This window comes from Nomascus leucogenys, chromosome 2, assembly GCF_006542625.1.
Source record: "Nomascus leucogenys isolate Asia chromosome 2, Asia_NLE_v1, whole genome shotgun sequence".
NCBI lineage: Eukaryota > Metazoa > Chordata > Mammalia > Primates > Hylobatidae > Nomascus > Nomascus leucogenys.
The window spans coordinates 124,324,700-124,346,627 of NC_044382.1; the positions used below are offsets into that span (position 1 = coordinate 124,324,700).

The following is a 21,928-nucleotide window of genomic DNA, read 5'->3' on the forward strand; positions in this document are numbered from 1 at the left end:
CTTATTATTGTCTTTATTTGAAGATTAAGTATGGCTTCAGGAGACATGTATAAGTGCCAAGTTGACAATGGATGGACTTGTGATGGTTAATTTTATGTGTCAACTTGATGGCCATAAGATGCCAAGTAGCTGGCTAAACATCATTTCTGAGTGTGTCTGTGAGGGTGTTTCTGGAAGAAATTAGCATTTGAATTGGCAGACTGAGTAAACCAGATGACCTTTCCAATGTGGGTGGCCATCAAACAATCCAAAAGGGCCTAAATAAAACAGAAAGGTAGAAGAAGGTTGAATTAATTCTGCCTGATTGACTGAGCTGGGAAATGGATCTTTTCCTGTCCTTGGTGCTCCTGGTTCTCAGGCCTTCAGACCTAGATGGGAATCTATACTATTGATTCTGAGGCTTTTTAACAACACTGCTGGCTTCCCTGGGTCTCCAGCTTGCATATATGTATATACACACACACATATATGTTCAGACACAATGACCAGCATGCAACAGATAACCAGATAGACAAGGAAATAAGACACCTTGAGCAATAACCAGCTCAAAGACATGATAATATAAATAAATTTAAAATATTGGAATTGTCAAACACAGACTATAAAACTTCTAAGCCATAAAATCAACCCGATCTGCAGAAAACAGGAGGTAATAAAAAAGTGATATAGCAGATATTTAAAAGAAACAGAATGTCTACAACTAAAAATGATATAACTTAAATTAAGAATTAAATAATGGGTTAACTAGTACAGTAGACCCAGCTGAGGAGAGGATTAGTATATTGGAAAATAGATCCAAAGAAATTATCTAAAACAGCACAGAAAAATGAAAAAATATAAAAAAGAAAAAAAAGAGAGGATAAGAGACACATGTGGTAGAATAAGAAAACCTAAAATAGATTTAAGATGAATCTCAGAAGGAGAGGCAAGTAAAAATGGGGCAGATGCAAATTTAAAGAAATAATTGCTAACAATTTTCTGTAATGAAACCTGCAGATTTAAGGAGTGTATCACATGTCAAATGGTATATTTTTTAAAAATCCACCCCATCAAAATGAAGCTACAAAAAAAAAAAATCAAAGAGCAAATATTTTAAAACATGTAGAGAGGAAGATGCAAATTATCATGAAAGGCACTACAATTACACAGGCAGTTGACTTTTCAACAGCCACATGGATGATTAGTGAGCAGTAGAAGAACATGGAGTCAAAGTGTTAAAAAAAAATCTACTGACCTAGAATTCTATACCAAACTAAGATATTCTTCAAGAATACAGAAGAAATGAGAACAAACATGAAATTTAAAACCAAAGCAAAAAAGTGGAGAGATGTTTATCACTGGCAGACTTACACGAAAAAAAATTCTAAAGGATATAATTTAGACAGAAAGATAGTAATCCCAGATGGGAAGTCTAACATGTAAGAAGGAATAAAGAACAAACACAGTGAAAAATATGTAGGTAAACCTAAATGAGCTATGATTGTATAAAAAATAAGAGTATCTTATAAAGTGTTTACAATACAAATTGTGTGTATATACACATACACACATATATAATGAATAACTGGAGATTTAACAGCATTCTTCTCTTGAGTCTTAGGTGAATTTGGTAAGAATGCCACCTATCAGTGTAAGAAGAATAAGCACAGGAAAGTTGTCTGAAAGACTCCTTGAGCCACAGCAGTCTTAAGCAGTTACATATTTGGAGAGAAATACCGTATTGTGGTCAAGGAAAGGATAGTGGACATCAAGGGGTGTTTTGTTTTGTTTTTCCTGTAATCACCTTCCTTTAATCTTGGAATAACACCTTCCTTGTCCTTGGGGAAACTTGTTCCCCATTCCTGTGTTTTTATTGATACTGTCAATCATAAATCCCAGTAGTCATGGGGGCGGGCATATAGTCTAAGCCAAGTCAATCAGCATTTTTCCCTAGGATTTTTTTTTTCAATTGGTGCTATAAAATGACATAAATCCCCCCCTGATGAAAGCATGTGAGTCAGGGGAGTGGCTGATAGTCAATTTCCAACCAAGTGAAGGAAGTTGATCTTAGAAATTGAACTGGACAACAGAGAGGAGTAAAGAGGGAATCGTAAGAAGAGAAACTTGGTAGCATTCAACTCCTTTGTTCCATTAGCTCTGGGGGATAGTTCCTTCTCTTACGAAATATTTACCTTTTTACCGAAGCCAGTTCAAGTCATAATTGTTCTGTGAAACGCAAAGCGAGGTGAGCATTGCTGATGACCATGCTTGAGGATAAGTTTAAGGTATTAAAACTAAACCACAGAAACAGATCAGAGACCAGGAGAATGGAGGCAGATGACTCACTTAATTGGGATGGATCAAAGCAATTAAACAACTGCTTAGAATTGGCTAGAGGCCCATTTCTGAGTTTTTTGTGTCTTTTTTTGCTATCTGCATTTTATGGGGACAGAAGAAACACACTGAAGAAGCCTTTGGATGTTGCACAGAACTCTTTTAAAAACTTTTATTTTAGGTTCAGTGGATATTTGCAGATTTGTTATATAGGTAAATTCATGTCACAGGGGTTTGGTGCACAGATTAGAACTCTTGATACTAAAGTCACAGGTTATCTGTGGACAGTTATGGAGAACCAAGAGACCTGGATTTAAAAATAGAAGGGTTTTGAGATGATACATGGATAAACATAAACAAGTTAAAAACAGTTTACATTAGTCAGAAACATTTATTTGTACCTATTAATTATTAGTTTTTAAATTTTGCTAGATAGCCATGTTAACTCACTGCTTAGGGATTAAAATTAGTACTAATTTATGCTATAGTGGTTACAAAGAGTTAGGTATGTTTTGAAAATTTTGCACTACTTGGGAGCAATATCAATCCCAGGCATCAATACCCAGGAATGGAGCCAAAGGAAGGAGAGACAGGGATTAGCTATGTTCTCCTTTATTCTCGTACCTCACATCTACTCTATCTGCCTGGGTCAAAAGCTCCCACCAGGGCCAGTGGTTCCAGATAGATCCAACTTCCTCACAGCAGCATATTATGAGAATGATGAGCAAATTCAGAAGCAGGTGTATTTTCCTGGCTTGATGCGTTAGACTTACTTCCTGGGGAAATGAACCATTAACCATGTCACTAGATCAAACCTGCAAACCTCCAACCTCCATATACCTCTTTGGAAGCCCAGACTTAATCCGGGTCCTCCATGGCTTAATCTCTGTGTCCTCTCTCACACAACTCATCACAGTTCTTTTTTTCAAGTAAAGGTTCCATAAGTGTTTGGGGTCAGTATAATTTATTGAGAATTTAGTTTGCATGTGTTCCTTTGTGCTTATCTTTTCCTTGTCCTTGTTAGCAGGGATCTAGAGTCTTGTTATTTCTGTGCCATAGAAGTTTTTGCAAGGCAGAAAGCAAAAGCTATGGAAGATAAAAGGCTGTCCTTTGAAAAAGCCTAAGGTAATTAAAGAAAGAATACTAAGGGCCTGTGTTCATTTCCAAGGGCTGCTCTAAGAAATTGCCCATAAACTTGGTGGCTTAAAACAACATAAATTTATTCTTTCATAGCTCTGGAGTGCAGAAGTCCAAAATTAAGTATCAGCAGGATTGATTTCTTCTGGAGCCTCTGGGAAAGCATCTGTTTCATGCCTCTCTCCCAGCTCCTGGTGGCTGTTGGCAACTTTAGGCATTCCTTGGCTCTGTCTTCACATGGCCTTCCACACTGTGTCTCTGTGTTTTCTTTGATAAGGACACTTGTCATTGGATTTGGGATCCACCCTGATCCCAGACGATCTCATATTGAGATCCATACTTTAGTTCCATCTGAAAAAAAATGTTATTCCAAATAAAGTCACATTTTGAGGGTCCAAGTGGACACAACTTTTAGGGGAATACCATTGAACCACTATAGAGCCTAAGTGGTCGATGAGTGAGAAGGAGAGATTTTTCTCTTGACTAAATGATTTTGGAGCTATGGGGAGGGAGAGAGTGAAACCACATTACCATTTTGTAGCCATATCCCAAGGAGGAGATGAAATTTGGAGGGAAAGGCAGCATGGTACACCTACACATAAGCAGGCTGAGCCCAGGGCCCTGCCTCCTCAACCCCCAGCCTGACAGCGAATCTGTCACTCAGCGAAGAGCCATCAGACTTCAGGGGATTGCTGTGGGTTTGGCCATAAGAGATGAGAGGCAACCTTGACATCCAGGCAATTGGAGACTCTTGCTCACTATCTTCTGAGCAAGATAAGCCTCTCCAGATTCCTGTGCAGCCTAGGAAGGGAGGGGCCCCAACAGCAACTGGACTGAATCTCTCACCAGACACTTGAACTGACAGCTTAGAGTTGGACTTTTAAGTTTGAAGAAAATAAAGCTAAATTTTCCAGACTGAGATTCACTGTTGCTCTGTTAAACGAAATCCCCGAATACAAGCCATGGACTGATTGTAGTTGGCCTGGTTTTCCCAGGTTTCAGCCATGTGGCTCCTCCTCCTGCTCTCCTTGTGAGTGCTGAGGTCCCCTGCTTTGCTCTGGGGAAGAGAACACAGCAGATGCTGGGCCACACTGGTGGGTTGTGGTGATATCAGATCTATGGACAGAGGTGGTGGCCAAGACCAGCTCTAGGGACTGAGCCTCCAAAAGAACACTGGGATACCTTCCTTTCTAGTTGGAATCCACCCACCACTTTTCATCTGGAATCATTTCTGTAACAAAAAGAGGGTAGGTAGGAAAGAGCAAAGATGGGCCTTGTTGGTGAAATGCAAGGGGAGCCAAGCTCAGGTATCATGCAAGGCTATGCAAGAGGAAAAGAGCAGAGATGGATGATCATTGCCACTATGTGGATGCAGTATAGTTGATGTGTACTTTGTGCTGGTTTGGTTTTTTAAATAGAACATTTCCCCTGCTAATAAGCTAGAGAGCTCAGTTCCTCTTTTTATAAGTGGGTGTGGATGACGTAGTTCTATTGACACTTTGCTATGTTTTTTTCCAACTGTAGCTCTTTTATCTTCTCACACCTTTCAGCTACAGATTTATCCCTCATATTCACTCTTCTCTGTCCTACCTCCCTATTTCTATAGGTGTTTATGTCCTTTCAAAGAGCTCAGCACAAAGCTGCTGCAATTTGTTGAGTGCTGACTGTGTGCCAGATATGTGTTCAACACCATACATATGCCTATTTCTCTTAATCTTCCTTGCAACTTTAAGTGTACTATGTGTATTATCTCCAGTTTACAAATGAGGAAATAAGCCCAGAGAGGTTCACTAACTTGCTCAAGTTTGCACAGCTCATAAGAGGTGGAACTGGAATTTGAGGTTATATCTGTCTGATATAAGGCCAAGCTTGCAGCCCTGCGTCCTGGCACTGTGCTGTTCTGTGAGGTAAGAGGCAATTCTTGCAATTCTCACTTTAGTCTGTAATGTTGGTGGAGGGTGAATGAGTATTGCCTCTCAGCTGCTGCTCACAGGTAGTGGCAGGACCAAACCACCCAGGGCTCTGGGTGTTTGCTGTTGGCAGAAGCTCCTCCTGGGCTGCCTGATGCTCCAAGTAGGCAGGCCATTAGGGAGCCCCCCAAGGTGATGGCTGTTATTTTCAGCTGAGGGATCCAAGCAGAACCCCCAAAGAAAGAGTTATTTCAAACTGGGCCTTTGTTCCTTCCTCTTCCAGTGATTGCAATTCTGGGCCCCAGCTGGAGGTCTAGATTGCAAGATCAGGAAGGAGCTGGGCCAATTTTCTGGTTGCTTCTTGGCAATAAGCTCTTGTGTTTTCACAGCAGCCACAGGCCCTACATCCTTCCTGGAGACCCCAGGGTGGAACACAAGCAAATTCATCTCTTTTCACTTCCCCACCCCCTGGCATGGCGACTCTTGATTTGCTATGCTCAGAGCCTGTCATTGCTGGGTAGGGGCTTTCATGTGGCCCCCATTTGAAATGGATGGTTTTTGAGGGGCTCCTGGAAATGTGTTGCAGGTGAGCTCCTGGACACTTGGCTTGCCTACTGCTTCAGCTCTGTTTGCTTTGACTAATTGTGTTTTCTCTGCCAATTTGTCTGAGTAAAGTTTTTCTATCCCACTTTGTCCGATGTCTACATGGTACATCTGGTACCCATTTGGCTGAGGTGGGGGCAGGAGCAGGGTGGTTAATTGAATGCTTGGCACAGGGCTGCAAGAAGAAAACTGAGAAGAAAGGCAAGAACTGGGAGAGCTTAGAGAATGCTCTGATGCTTGGAGCCTTTGCAAAGTCCTGAAACTCTACAATCTCTGTTCCTCCACTTGGTTTCTGTTTAGAAACAGAACCTCAAAAAGGGCAAGAGAAGGACTTTGATCAGATTCTGAAACTAGATTGCAACTCCTGTTTCAGTATAAACCCCGCAGTGCCCCATCTTTCTCCCACAGGGCCCATGGCTTCTCAGTAGGTGGCTAGGGTATCACTAAGCCCTGTTTGTGGAAGGGGAGAAAGAAAGAGGTGGGAAAGATCACCTGTCTGTGTCTATTTCTGTACCCATCTAATTTGGAGCCTCTCATTCTGCAGTGGGAATTTTGGCTCCAGATCTTGGTCTGGTTCCCAGGATACTGAGTAGAAGTAAAAGTGAAGCAGCACCACTTGGAATCCCTGCTTCTGGCAAGGGTCCAGGGCCAGCCCAGGCACTGCATGGGCTCTCTCTGCCTGTCTACCTATCGGTCTGTCTCCTTCTCTGCTCTGATTTTGAAAGACCAAAAAGAGCATGGACCCTTGAGTCACAAAGTGTACGTTTCAGATCTCAGCTCCTGCTAGATGTGTCATCCGGCAAGTGCGTATTCACTTTGGAGCCTCAGTTTCCCCCTATAAAATGTGACAATTCGCACATTGTTCCAAGGAGTAAATGACATGATTCAAAACACAAGTCAGCTCTGCACCTCTCTAAGGACTCTCTACTCAACCCTAAAAGGAAAGTAGTGTCATCACCGTCAGCATCTCTGTTTTATGGAGGAGGAAACTGAGGCACAAAGATGTTAAGTGACTTGTCCGTGGTCTCACAACCAGTAAGTGGCAGAAGTGGCCAGAGTCCAGGCAGGGAGTCTGGCCCAGAGCCCACTCAGGAAAGCCTGCTCTGCTGCCTTTGTAAAGCTTGGGTGCTCCCAGCGCTGGGCCTGGACAGAGGAGGCACCCACTCAACAGCAGCCCTGACTTACCACCCCAGGGATGCCGAAGCTGCAGCCTATTCCAGCCGCCGTCTGGAAGAACAATGGCCCTGGGGGCCAGCAAGCCCTAGAGAACAAGAGTGACTCAAGGAGAGGAGGCCGCAGCAGGCGCTGAGGCTCTCACAAAAGTAAGGGCAGCGGGGGCAGCCCAAGGAGGTGGAGAAGGGCACGCGGGAAATGAGGTCGGCGCCCAGGCCTGCCTAGGCCGCCCTCCCTCCCTCCGCAGGTCCTGGGGCCCCTCCGGGTGGCGCTCCTGAAATCCATCGTCAGCTTCCAAGTGGCCCTTGCGCGACTGCAGCCAGCCCGGGCGGCGCCTTGCCTGCCTGCGTGCCCTTGCGGCGGCTGCTGTCTTCCCTAAACAGCTCCAGATTTAGGGCTCCTCCGTCTGACTGCTCTTCCCCAGCCGCCTGGTGCTTTCAAGTGGGCCCGACACGCACCCGGGACTTGGCCACGGTCCCTGCATCTCCTGATGAGAGCCCGCGCTTCTAATTCGGGTCCTCCCCGCACCCTGCCCGCGCTGTCATTACGGCGCTGCCGCTGCTCCCACAGAAAGCAGGCGGCTGCAGCTCTCGCTGGCCCGGGGCAGACCCAGGCCCGCTACGCCGCCGCCACCTCGCGGACTGGATCTACCCCTTGCAGACAGGCACCCTGCTTGGGTGTTGTTCCTGAAGATGCACAGGGAGACTTTAAAAAGGAGAAAGGTGCGTTTACAGGATGGATTTGAAAGAATCACACTTTACTGGTCTGCTCAAGACACCTCAGACCCAAAAGAAGCAAAGAGGTGTTCTGGAGGAAGGACAGAGGGAGAGGCTGCAGGTGCCCTGTGGCTGGCCATGTCATGATCTGACTCCTTGGCAGTGTCTTGGTACACGATTCCTTATGTATTTTGCATGCAAATCTAGTCAGGTTGGGCCTTGAAAGGAGCCCTGCCTGGTAGGCTTCACCCCCTTGGGCAGTCTGGGTGTGAACTCTGGCTCAACAAGTTAGTTCTCTGCTCTGACCTTGTTTTCCTCTTATGAAAATGAGGATAACAGTGGCGCTCTCGTGTGGAAATGACAAGTCAGCCAAACTACCTGGCACATAGTAGGTCCTCAAGAAATGATAGGCCCTTCTTTGTTAAGGTCTCTGGCCCCCATACTACTCCTATGCATAACTTTTGCTCCATCTGTCTCTCTTACCTTCTCCCCAAGGCCAGCACCGAAATGGTCCTCACACTGTGCTAGACTCCATTGGCTTGAGGGGTTGGATTGCTGCTAGCTAGCCAGTGAGGGCAGGGGGTCTTTGTCTGAACCTCAGGATATCTACAGGAGTGACTTTCAGTGTTCTCTTGCCCCATAACTATGGCAGACCCACAATTCAACAACCATGGCATGGGAAGGGTATGTAAGGGATCCGACCTGTTGGGGATAAGGGTCTCTGTCACTACACAAAACAAGCAACTTACACTAACTAAATGCTGACCAAGGATGAGGGAAGTGGAGAACGCGTGGTAGAAATAAGTGGTGTATACCAAGTATGGTCTTGACATCAGCTGAGGCAGGGGAATCAGAGCTTGTGTCACTCATACTCTTGCACTAAGTCCTGGTAAAGGCTGCAGCCTTGAAAAAGACTCAGATTAGGTTTAGAGGGTCCATGACAGATATGCGAAGTATAAGGGATATCTCTTGTGCCCTATTTCAAATCCTCCCAGTGTCACTCCGTACTCTTCTGACCATTACAGTGGCCATTTCTGCACAGGTGTCAACACAGCTTTGCTCTGCAGCAGTGTGGCAATGTCTGCCCCAGGACCCCTCTGAAGCTGCTGTGTAGAATGTCTGTAGAATCCAGCGGGCACTCAGCCATGGACAGCCTGGAGATGTGAGGAAGTTAGTGTCGAGAGCCACCTTTGACCAATGGAAGGCAGGATCCTATGGATAAATGCTGAACCATTTTACTCCCCAAGCAGATAAATACAAGCTGCATCCTATCAGGGTCTTCAGAAGGTCCCATGGAATTGACCATCTGTTGTCCTAGGAGGAGCCCCGCTCACTTACGCATCTTTGCCTTTCCCCTGTTTCACTCCTCGGATCCTGTCTCTGGACCCCTAGGATCACTTTTTATAAAAACTACCTTCAGGTAAGTCTTTGTTTCAGGCATGGCTTTTAGGGGAACCCAGGCTGAGCTAGCCATTTATAAAGTTTAAGGACCAAAGGGAAGAAGCGAAGAAAATATTTTCACAAAGTAGGCACGTTAAAGAAGTGTCATAAAACTGCCAGGTGTGCTGAGTGCCTATTTGGGGTGTGCAGTAATGTGATGAAGAGAAACTTGTTAGCATCTTTGTGTTTTCTGCCAGAACTTTGAGCACCTCAGGTGTAGTCACAAGATATGTGGATATGGACTTAATCTTGAATGCACATTTACCAGATGAGTTTGACAGAAAGGGAAAGGTTAGAAAAACAGCAGAATGCACAAAGCAGTAATTATAATGGTGAACCAAGGAATTAAGCAGAACAAGAAGGTAAGTGAGGATTAAAAGAAGAATATATATAATGTATTTTTTGTATATTTATAGAGACATAAAAATGGTAGGGTCAATGAATTGATTTCAGAGCATGGGGAGTACTGAAATACAGATTTTGGAAGTGGTGCCTTAACTGGTGGTGACAGGGTTAGGGACACAATCATAAGAGTGTGGCTGAGGTGAAATAGAAATTAATGATTGCTGGAGGTGAGGAGTTCAGGGAACTCAGAGGGCGAGATATTCCATGAGTCACTATTCTACAAGGTTGTTAAAGTCACCAAGAATGGTGATAGAAATAGGGGATAGGAACAGGTGTTAAAGTTATCAATGAATGAAGGGAGTGAGTTGGTAGATGACAGTTTAGCAGGTATGGACGGCAGATGGTCGTTTGGTGACGTGAATTTCAGAGGATCTAGGGGCTTTGAAGGAGGGGAGAAGATAACTGAATTTAAAGTACAATGTGACATTTATTCCACTTTCAGTCTGATATAAGGAGAATAAGGTGGGACAGGAATTGTCTTCATTTGAGAGGCTGCAGATGAAGAGGATAGCCAAATTTCCATTAAGGCAAGACATAAAGAGACTTTATGAAAAGGAACAAAAGATGTAGGGGAACTTGGTGATGGCAGATCCTGAGTCTCAGAATGCATAGTATGTGAAGGTTGGCAACATTGACAAGGAGTGAGAAATGGAGATAATACTTGCCTTATAGAACTATTGCAAATACGGGAGGTAATTTTATGTCATGTGGCCAGTAGAATGTCTGCTGAAGATGATGATGATTGCCAGAAGAACAAGAGTTAAAGGGGAAGCATTGGTAATGTCAGAAGAAGCACTCATTTGGGAATCAAAATGTTCTCAAGTCTCTTCCTGGCTCTACTATTAACTAGCTGTGTAGCCTTAGGCAAATCAATGACCTTTCTTCTGTGGGCCATGTATAAAAGGAAAGAGTTCGATAACATCAGTGATTGTCCAGTAGGAGGTGGCAGGGTGGTCATGTGTCAAATATATATGATAATTTCCTAAAGCACTTTTTCAAAACATGTGTATTTGGGGTCCCCCGATAGGTCAAATTTCATTTTCTGGGAGTAAGGACCCAGAAAGTACATTTCAAAAAACTTTTTCAGGTAATTTAATAAATGCTCCCTCCACCCTCAGCCCACTTTTTTTTTCCTTCAGGAAACTGCTTGCCAAGAAGCTAGTCTTTTCACTCCCAATGTCGTCACTCAGAAAATGATAGTGAGAAGGACATAGTTTGTCCATCACAGCTGGGTCAGAGCATTTATCAGAAGAGACCAGATGGCCTGAGGTCTTGCCTCAGTGGGTGGATGGCCAAAGGACAAGTAGCAATATGTTTACAGCTTCATTCTTTGGGCATTTCCCCCATGCAAATGCATAAGAATGAGAATTAAGTCAGCACAGTGCAGGGATTTTTTTGTTTGTTTATTTTAAGATCACATCATTTGCTGCTGCACAGCCAACCATTGGCTTGCTTTGAGGAAGGTGGCTCCTTGGGGAGAAAGGGATCTGAGAGAAGCACAGCAAGACTGGGGCAGAAGTGGGGAGTGAACCCAGCACACAGAGCGCAGACAAGTGTCTTACTCATCCCTGTATCCCCAGCACCTAGGAAGGTGTGCAACTTATAGTGGGAGCTCAACAAATATTTGTTAAACTGAAATCTAAGGAAAAGCAGCATCAGAACAAAAATGACAGCAATTTAGGGGAATTCACTGGTTTTCAACTGCTGAAAAGAAAACAGTTTCAAGAAAACTATTGTATGCTGAGGCAAACTAGCGTTAAAGTTGAAGGGCAAAATAAAATCACTGACATGCAAGGACTGGAAAGATTACCAACCACAGACCCTTTCTAAGCAGATAGACTCGAGAATTTCTAACAAAAGAAAAAATGAAGCTAAGAAAGTGGTAGATAAGTAACAAGAAAGTGTTAAACAAACTTGTAAAATTGTAAGTTAAATTTAAAAAGTTGTTGATAGCACAATGTAAAAAATAATTAATAGAACTAAACTAAAACTAAAATCTCAAATGATCTTAACATAGTGGCTTTGGAATAGGGGGATAGGATATGGGGAAAGTGAAAGCAGACTAATTTGGAATTGTGTCAAATCAATAGGTAACTATCCAGGGAGAGTATAGAGATGTTGACTAATACCAGATATTCATAGAAAAATATATGCTTAAATGTGTGTTAAAATTTAGGGATAATCACCAAGAAAAAATAAAAATAAGATGTATAATGTCCAACGTTCTTGAGAAAAAATTCAAAGTATTTAAATGTAAACAAATGGTAAAAAGGGAAGACTAACAACTTTTCTTAAGACTAGGATAGATGGGCCGGGCACGGTGGCTCACGCCTGTAATACCAGCACTTTGGGAGGCTGAGGCAGGCAGATCACCTGAGGTTGGGAGTTCGAGACCAGCCTGACCAACATGGAGAAACCCCGTCTCTACTAAAAATACAAAATTAGCAGGGCGGGTGGCACATCCCTGTAATCCCAGCTACTCAGAAGGCTGAGGCAGGAGAATGGCTTGAATCCATGAGGTGGAGGTTGTGGTGAGCTGAGATTGCACCACTGCACTCCAGCCTAAGCAGCAAGAGCGAAACTCTGTCTCAAAAAAAAAAAATTAGGATAGATGGAAAACATAAAATAAGATTGTGGAAATACATCCAATTATATTAGTAATTACAATATATGTAAATGGGTTAAATTTGTATGATTATTTGACAAAAACATTAGGCTTTACCACTAGAAGGTAAGCTCTATGCGGTCTGAGATCATGTTTTATATTCTCTTTTTCTGTCATTGTCATATCATATACATCATATATCATACAATGATGAGAGAGAATATAAGACATATCTTATTTGGTTTTAATTTGCATTTCCTGATGACTAGGAAATATTAATATTTATGTTGTATATATTTATATTAATAGTTGGCCAAAGCATTTATAAAAAGTTGAATATCAGTATTGAAACATTAATATTAAAATAATATTAAATATTCAACTCCTTTTTATAATTTTTTTTTGAGACAAAGTCTCTGCCATTCAGGCTGGAGTGCAGTGGTGTGACCTCAGGTCACTACAACCTCCGCCTCCTAAGTCCCAGCGATTCTCCTGCCTCAGCCTCCAGATTAGCTGGGATTACAGGCGCCCGCCACCATGCCCAGCTAATTTTTGTGTTTTTAGTAGAGATGAGGTTGGGCCATGTTGGCCAGGCTGGTCTCGAGCTCCTGACCTCAAGTGATCCACCTACCTCAGCCTCCCAAACTACTGGGATTGCAGGCGTGAGCCACCGTGCCCAGCTCCCTTTTTGTAAATTTATTGTCCAATCAAATATCTACTTTTGTGAAGTACTTGTTTAAATTTAGATTTATTTTATAGCAGGTTGTTTGTCTTCTCATTAATAATTTGTGGAAATATTATATATATTCTAGATACATCTACCAGGAAATTTTAACACAGATTTCTAAATACCTTCTGGGTTAAAAAGGAAATCTTACTGAGATTAAAAACAATTTGGGACTAAATGAAAATGTGAGCACAGCACTTAAAAAAAAACTACACTCAGAGGTTGTATATAAAATTATACTCAGAGGACATTTCATAGCTTTAAACGTCCTAATTTGACAATGAGAAAGGTTTGTAAAAATGCATTAAACTTATGCATTAAGAAGCTAGTGACAAATAATAAGGTAATCCCTCACCAAAAAAATAGAAAGAATATATAAACATATGAAATGCAGGAATTAATGGAGTACAAGCAAAAAAGAAAAATTGATCAAGCCTGCAATTATGAAAAAGGAGGACATTCACAAAACAACGTTAGAAATAAGAAAGGAGACTAAGATCCTGTTAGGAGATTTAATACGTTAAAAGATATCATGTTCAACTTCATTACAATCAATTTGAAAATCTACATTAAAAAATGGATGCTTTTCTAGATAAATATAAATTCTAACACTGATTGAAAAGAGGTAATTACAGAAACATTACAAAGTTAATCAAAGCTAGCCAGAAGGCTCAGATCACCAATGACAGATAATTTGGGGGCTGTATCACTTCTTTCAGAACATAGAATAAAATGAGACACTTCTCTACTCATCTATGAGGATTGCATAACCATATACCAAGACTAAACAAAGGATAATGTGGGAAAAGAAAACTGTAGATCAATCACATTCCTGAACAAAGGTACACAAATCCTAAATAAAACATTAGCAAGTTAAATTCTTTTGTATATTAAAAGAATAATACATCTTAATTAAGTAGGGCTTACCCTTGGAATGCCAGCATTTTTCAACATTAGGAAATCTATCAATGTAATTCATTTGATCAAGAATTAAGAGGATAAAATCATCACATCATTTTGATAGATTTAGAATAAAATTTTAATGAATTAAAGACACATTAATGATTAGAAAACTTAAAATAGAACTCAAAATGAAAACAGCTTTATTTTAATAAAGGAAAGAAACCCTATGCAAATATCATACTCAATAGTGAGTCACCAGTTCGAAATCAGAAACAAAGACAATAAGGACACACTAGTATTGCTCAAAATCCTCACTAATGGTATAAAATAATAAAAAGAAATAAAACATAAATGTTGAACAGACAAAACTGTTTTTACTTGCAGATGCGATAATTTTCTATTTAGAAAAATCCATGCAAATCAACTGAAAAATGATTTCAATTAATAAGAGAATTCAGTAAGTTGGCCAGACACTATACCCAATTAATAAGCAATTGTGAAAATGTCTTGAGGAAAAAAAGATGACATTTACAAAACTGTAAGCTATCCAGGAATAAACTTAATAAAAAAATATGTAAGACCTACATGGAAATAAATCAGAAATGATTTTCTAAAGATTTAAGGACACCTAAAGAAGAATTACTTAGGTATCAGTGTACTTAGGAATTCTATCTGGGTGAAATTGGTCCACATTGTAATATACAAGTATTGACTTCCTATGAAGACCACAAGTTTACTTTTCCTCTTATAAATTTGCCAAAATCTAAAGTAACAATTCCATCTACCTGTCAAAATTAGATATGTTTTACTTTAGCCCCTTATCCTGATGATCCAAGCTGTTGTATTTTTATTTGTTTTGATTTGATTTGCTAGGTTTTGCAGAATTGAAAGGTGTGCCTCAAAATGTCCTCTAACCAAGTAGTCACTGGTCAGTTACAGCATGTCATACAATTGTTCTAGTTTCTAGAAAGAAAGAAAGTATGCTGGAAGGGGGAAGACAGCTCTTGACTGGCCTTTAGGCAGCAGGGAAATACAGATTGGCTACAATATGACTTGGTAATGCCAATGATCCTGGGAACCATGGATTTAAGGCTATCAAAGAATACAGGGGATTTAAAGGAACCCCTGTTCTCTGGTTATGCTGAGATAATTGTCTCAGCATCTCTTGTGGACTGTGTGTGCATTTTTTCTGTTACAAAGGCAGGCTGGCACTGAGAAATGCAGCTATCAAGCTCTCATGGTTTATACGTACGTGCCATATATTTGAACCTAGCCTTGCAGACTAAACAGGGCCTAATTATCACGTCAGAGCTGGGAACTCCAAGATATCAGGACAGGAGATTTTGGGAGTCCATTTTCACAAGGGGCTTTGAAATTTTGAGAAAGAAGCAGTCAAAGAGACTTTGATGTTTATGGCACTTGAAACACTGAGAATCATGCAACTGAATATAGAGAGAAGATGAATGCCGATCCCAGACTTTGAAGTTTAAGTGTTAGAATAGAGAAGTTTCCCGGTAAGTTAGTAGCTTATCTTGAGTTAGGAGACATGCACCTTTTTAAGGCTGGGATGACCTGAAAAAATCGTGGCAAAATAAAGCACTCTAACACCATAACTCCGGATTCCAGGAGGAAACTACCAAGCACGTGGTGGTAGGATTGCTGCTTTATGCTTGCTTCTTCATTTGGTTTGTCCAGGGAATGGTGATGGCATGTCTACCCGGTTCCAGTCCTTAAAGCACAGTTCAGGCTGGTAAGTCTAGAAATAATGTCCTGCCAGGAATGGTTACAGCTGCTTTGGTGATTTGTCCATGTCTGCTAACCACATTTCTCTACACAGATAATGGAGACTGTGTAGCTAAGGTGATCTTCAGTTGGGGATGGGAGGCCAGGACCACATTCTTCTTCATTGCCCTTCTCCCAGTTGCACTCCTATCCTGAGACTGAAGCAGGAAAACACCTGCCTACCTCAGGCTCATTTTGAATGTGGCAGACGACAGGCAGCAGCAGTAACAGTAGTAGGTAGATTTCTGGTTTTAGAACAAAAAACAACAAAATATCCTGTTTGACTAAGCAGGAAGGAAGCTGGCGAGCTCTGGAACAGGTGGGCTGTTAATTTTCCTTCTTTATACTCAATGAACTGGGCTTTTGTGTTCTACTCCACGAATCCCACATCTCCTACCTGGTTTGGTGTAGTGAACAGCCCTGTCTGACACCCAGGCAAGGGTTCTTTTGGAACACCAGCAAGCCAGGCACTGTTTCTGCTCCATTTCAGGTTTTGCATCTGATCTCAAGTTCACTGTTTAGCTTTTCCTTCGGTCAAGTTAGGATAATGACATGTATTGTCTTTGCTTGAAGATACTTTGCATCCTGTGGGGAAGGAGGCTGAATAAGTTAGTTTCAAAATATGATGAACAGGTCCATGCAACAAATGGAGGAGCCCATTATTTAGCTGTCCAGATTACTTTTAGGTAAAAGAGAAACCACAGCCACAATCTCAAGTGGAGACTTTAAAGCAATAACATCCAAGCACTTAGACAGATATTTTAAAACCACAATTTAAAATTATAATCATATTAAAAAAACAACAGGTTTGGCAGTAATGAGGTTTTTTTTTTTTTTTTTTTTTTTTTTTTTTTTTTTTTTTTTTTTTTCAGAATTCTTATTTTGCATACGACCCTTAATGCACCTGCCTCACCTTCTCTTTGGAATATAAATTGTCAGATTATTCATGGGTTTTTGACATAAAGTTCATTTGGCTCTGGCCACCTTGGAAAAGAGAGACTTGTTTAATTTTTTTTTCTTTTAAGTTCTACATGCTCTCTGGGGCATTTGGAAAGGGTGGTTGAGTAGAATTCGGTATATTTGTAAGACTTTAAAAAATTAAACATCATAGGATGAAAAGGAAGGCCACAAAAAGGAAATACTGTTTGCATAAAACCTACATTCCTGACTTTGCCAAATTTTGTTCCAGAGGTTAATAACCTTCTGTTTCAAAACAGGAAAGAAGCTGAATCACAGGGAGTCACCTCCACATGGGCTTTGCTAGATAATTATTCAGCTGACAGTTTAGGGAGCTTTATAAACCCTGCTTCATGGTATCTGAAGACTGAATTCATTATGTCTTAAACAAAAAAAAAAAAAAAAATCCCATTGGGATTTTCAGATCTTCATACTTTGTTTAAATATGTGGTTTACCTGTTTAAACACTTGGCAAAGAGGATTAAAAAATGCCTTTCTTAACAGTTACATGTCAGACTTTAATTATTCCTATTTTTGATCTTCTAGCTGTAGATCTAGAATTAAACAGTCTTCCTTTAATGTGGGTAGCTGCTTTAAAAAAAAGAAAGCGTTTTTCAACTTATAGACTTAAATTTTTTTGTCTGTATGAACAGCTTGGGTGGAGAGAGAAAAGAAAGTGCCAATTTATGGCCTTTCGTTTTACTGGGAAGCTGATGGGTAACTTTTTGGAAATGTCCGGAGCATCAGACTGGGAAAGGCATGAGGAGTGCTCAGAGTTGCCCACGTCTCTCACCAGAGCTTTACATGAAGATGGACTTTGCCCCCAAGAGGCTGTGTGGGCCAGAAGGACTGGGGTCTGATAGGGAGAGGGTATTGTGTGGTGCTTATAAGTTTTACCTAAGTGGCAAAAAAGACAATTTTACCTTAGAGAACTCTTTTAACTCAACTCCCTTGTTGTTGTAGCTTTAAAAAGATAGCTGTTGAGGGGAAATATTTTAAAGCCCAAAGCAGTCTCCTAGGCACCAGCCGTATTTAGGGAGAATTAAGAACATAGCAGAGCTGCCCTTTTCCTTGGGTGATATTGGTGGGGTTGGCATATATGAGTATTTGAGTTTCTTACAGTTAAGTTTATATCTGTTTGTAAACTGTGAATATGTATTTCTCTCTGTGTGGGGAAGGGTGGATATACAGAAATGTGGGTAAACAGTTCCAGAAAAAGAGGAACTGTCCCAAGAACAGGAAGGATGGAGCCACTCTAGGATCACAATAAACAGGCAGGAAGAGAGTCCAACTGTGTGTTGCAAGATGATGGATTAACTCAATGTCCTGAGCAAAGAGCTGACTGGCCAGTCTCTATCCCCTCTCTTTTGAAAGATGAAACCCCTGAAGAACCCTGCCAATTATGAGATGTCACTCAGGCAAAAGGAAGCAATAATAAAAGAGTCAACACATATGCTGCTAACTGTAATCCAGACACTGTTATGAGTGCTTTACCTGCATAAATTCATTGAATCCTCACAACATCCCTATTAAGGAAGAGTGATTTTTACCCTCATTTTACAGATGTGGACACTGAGACAAGTGGTAGAGCAGCATTTTAGCTCAGATAGTCTAAGACCAGAGTCCATGCTATTAATGACTACAAGTTTAATAGTGAGAAAAAATTAAGTAGACAGCAAGTCAAGGTGGGAAATGCTGTGACAAGACTCGAAGGACATCAGATGGAGCAGGGGAAGTCCCACAGAAGGAACTGGAGATATTCAAAAGACAAGGAGACTTTCTCTGTGTGCTACCAGAACCAGAATCCCTACTGAGTCAGTCCCTGCCAGATTCCAGCTAGACGTGGCCTCTCTCTAGCGGCAAGAGGCAGCCAGTGGGAATCATGGGAAAGCAGTTCCTTCTCTTTTGGCTCCAACTCACTCCCAGCCTGACTACATGTGTGCAACGTGGACATGTACCCCCTGCCAGTGTTGGATTTGGAATCTCTCAGGTACTACCCATGGTGCAAGTTGAAGATAGGTCCTAGGAGAGGATGAGCTGCCTGCTTGTGGTTGCCATTGATGAGGAGATACCAAATGGTTAACAGACTTGCCTACCTAAGCCATCAGGTCTGTGGAGAGAAGCGCAGTGAACCCAGTAGCAACAAATACTTACCTACAGAACACTGTCCCCATCATGACCCTAGGAAGGCTTTTACCTTCTTCCCTTTATAAAGAAGGACATGTAGGCTTGGAGAGGTTCAACAGCTTACCCACAGTTCTGCAGCTGCCAATGAACAGAGCCAGAATGAGTGAATCATGACTGCTCCCTTGATCCGCCTAGTTCTCCCGCAGGTGCCACACTAAGACCCAGGCTATTCTTCTTTGCATGACATTATACAACTCCTTCTTTTCTTATTAAGCTTGGGTGCATTTGACTGCCCAAACCATAACTAAAAGTTATTTTATGTTTCACATGGAACACTAATGAACATAGGTGTGTTTAAAATTATCAGAGCTTTGAGGAAGGTGGCAAAAATGACTCATTTCTCATCTCTATCTACAAATGGCAGGGGTGATACTTTGGGGCTTTGGAGTGAAGTGAAATCACAGGTGCAAAATTCAGAGGTGTTGGCTTACAACCAGGGAACTGGTTCACGTCCACTCCAAACCAGAAAGTTCCACAGCCCCTACTCCTTCTCACAGATGAGACATGTAGGTCAAATCAAAACATAGCTCTGGTGTTACCTTGTTCTCATGGGAGAATTTCAGGGGGCAGATAAAGCATGGGCTTTAGGATCCTTGGGATACAACATAAGCAAGAATTACACGTTACTAAATACTTTTTACGTGCCTTTTCCTTGGCATGAATTATCTCACTGAATTTGTACACCACACTTGTGAAGTGAAGACTTTTCGTAGGCCCATTTTATAGATGAGGAGACTAAAGTTAAAGTAGATGAAGTAACTTATTCAAATTATGTGACCCCAGAGCTTAAGAGGGTAACTGTTAGAAATATTCTCTCTTCCACTTTGACTACGTTTGTGATGGCTGATACTGAGTGTCAACTTGATTGGATTGAACGATGCAAAGTATTGATCCTGGGTGTGTCTGTGAGGGTGTTGCCAGAGGAGATTAACATTTGAGTCAGTGGGCTGGGAAAGGCAGACCCACCCTTAATCTAGGTGGGCACCATCTAATCCACCTGCCAGCATGGCCAGGATATAAGCAGGTAGAAAAACATGAAAAGGCTAGACTGGCCTAGGCTTCCAGCCTACATCTTTCTCCTGTGCTGGTTGCTTCCTGCCGTTGAACATCAGACTCCAAGTTCTTCAGCTTTGGGTCTTAGACTGGCTTCATTGCTCCTTAGCTTGCAGATGGCCTATTGTGGGACCTTGTGATCATGTGAGTTAATACTACTCAATGAACTCCCATATATATATATACACACATATATATGTATATATATGTGTGTATATATATGTATATATATATGTATGTATATATATGTGTATATATATACACACACACATACTCATGCAATCATATATATATTTATATATCATAAATCATATATGTTTAAATCATAAATATATATATTTGTGACTGTGAGTGTATATATATGGGATACATACTACTAGTTCCGTCCCTCTAGAGCACCCTGACTAATACGTTACATTGCACATACCTGTTACGGTGGATGGAGTACTTGTGGTCTGTGGTCTAAAGGGAAACCTGATTCTGCCCTGTTTCTCAGGCTCCTGAACCTTGGCCTCTGAGGCCGTGGGAGTCCTGAAGAGGGAGCTCACTCAGCCCCAAGAGGAAGGAAGAACCTCATCATTTCCCCAAATGGAGCCTCCCACTTCCTCACCTCCAAATGGATTTGGAAGAACTCCTGGGTTTATCTGGCTTGGAATTAAGGTTCTGAAAGAGAAAATGATTTTGGGGCTGTATAATTTCGAGTCTGGTCAGGGGGCCCCCACTGTGGGTAGAATATATTTTTAAAGGCCAACTCTGACTTACTGGGTGGAACCTTCAGTTCGTTCTGTGGCTAAAGGAAAAGCTTTGTGAGCTAGAACTAGCCACACAGGAATATGATGTCAGGTGCAGTTTCCCCCACAGGGCAAAACTGTAATGCAGAGCATGGGATTCAGTCCAATATATCCACTTCTACAACTTGCCTGGAATTCAGGGCTAAACATTAAGACAAGCAGCCTCTAAGTTTTCTCTCCAAATCGTGGTACAGCATTTTGGAAGCGAGCTAATCTTTAGAGACAGATCATTTGATAAATGCAATCTCTTTATTTTATCCATTTTACAACTGAGGATACTGAGATGTGGGGGCTTTTCCAGGGTCATTCCTTGAGTGACAGGTCTGAGACTTGAACCCATGTTTCTTAACTCCCTTGTCCAAATCCCAACAGTTGCTTATGTCCAGTGGCTCACTCATGCCTTTGAGTGCTTGATACTCACGCCTAGCTCAGGTACATTGGACAAATCCATCCTCATAGTCTCTCTTCTCAGAAGAGAATATGATGTGCGGGCTGTTGTGTAGGCTTAAAAAATGATTAGTGTCTCATAGGTGGGCATTGAAACACCCAGTTCCCTGCTTCCATGAAAATAAAACAGAAACTTCTCTTGTTGCAAATCTTTCCAAAACTGTGCAGCCACATCCATGACTTAGTAAGTAGAGTTTGATGAGCATAACATTTTCACATGATTCAAGGTGTACAATACCTCAAGGTCATCATCCTAGAGGTCTCTGTGTGCAGCTTATAAGTCATAACCTAGTTTGACATTTTTAATTGAGTCATTTGTCATTTGATTTTTTTTGTGTTTCTAAAAGTAGAAAGTGAAATATCTGGTTAATTGAGAGGTATGGGTTTGTTAAATCCTTCTGATTAGTTGAGGTCTTTTCACAATATATGGACTGCACAGTCTTTGTTCTACCAGCCTCCTCAAACAAGTTGTGAAGAATATTTAATGACATAGACTTTTTGATGTTTATAAAAATACTGTGCATTCTCCTTAGCCGAGGGCATGTCCATTGTAAATCAAACAGGAAAAAGATAAAACACCTGAGAGTGACACCTAGCCTAGAATATGAATCTACCTGACTCTCCAGCATGCTCTCATCTTCTGTCAGGTTCTGAGAGGCTGACGGAATCAGGCAGAAAAGGATTTTGACCTCTTCCCAGGCCGGGTCTGCTGTGGTGCCCAGTGTTGCTGGCCCTGCCCAGGAGACCTGAGAGCTGCCTGGCATTACTTCAGTTTCTCA

At 41.5% G+C, this 21,928-nt stretch overlaps 1 long non-coding RNA gene across 1 annotated transcript; it reads right to left on the reverse strand.

Moving 5' to 3' along the window:
- Positions 1 to 13,251: 13,251 nt before the first annotated feature.
- On the reverse strand, positions 13,252 to 20,427 carry LOC105739470. The gene is made up of 3 exons (XR_001115395.2): positions 20,339 to 20,427; positions 18,826 to 18,936; positions 13,252 to 16,299 (listed from the first exon to the last, which is right to left on the reverse strand). It is a non-coding gene; the product is annotated as an uncharacterized LOC105739470 (long non-coding RNA).
- Positions 20,428 to 21,928: the final 1,501 nt, after the last annotated feature.